Raw genomic sequence first — 557 nt, 5'->3', positions numbered from 1 at the left:
AGACATGAATCTAATGAAAGATAAGAAAACAAAAACAGCAAAACAACTTTACTGAAGATGAAAATAAAATCATCGTGCTTTAAAACCTGCATTAAGTTGAGGAATATGAAATTATATTCATTGACCCAACTGCTATCAGAAAGCAAGTTTTAAAATAATTGATAAAGGAAAAATAATGATGTATTAATATAAAATGCCAAGCAATATACACTGGAATCTTAAAAACAAAATGAAATCCAAGAGATTCAAGGAATCAACCTATGCACAAAGAATTTCACTACTAAGAATCTGGCATAAATTTTGATAGCATTCTTTGGCTAGTAACATTCTTGGTTTAAAAGATGACAAGACACTATGGGCAATTTTTCCAGATAAAATATGATGATACCTACTACAAGCAGATTCCTTAAACTTACTCTTAGACCAATAGGAAGACTCAAGCAGATCCAGTAAGACTGCAGCGTATGACCTCAATGCAGTTGACTAGCATTTATTTTTCATTTTAGCATCCCAAATACTTTTATCAATGGCTATGTCCAATCCCTTTTGTTTTAACA

This window comes from Propithecus coquereli, unplaced genomic scaffold (assembly GCF_000956105.1).
Source record: "Propithecus coquereli isolate 6110/MARCELLA unplaced genomic scaffold, Pcoq_1.0 Scaffold431, whole genome shotgun sequence".
NCBI lineage: Eukaryota > Metazoa > Chordata > Mammalia > Primates > Indriidae > Propithecus > Propithecus coquereli.
This window is presented reverse-complemented; position numbering follows the sequence as displayed.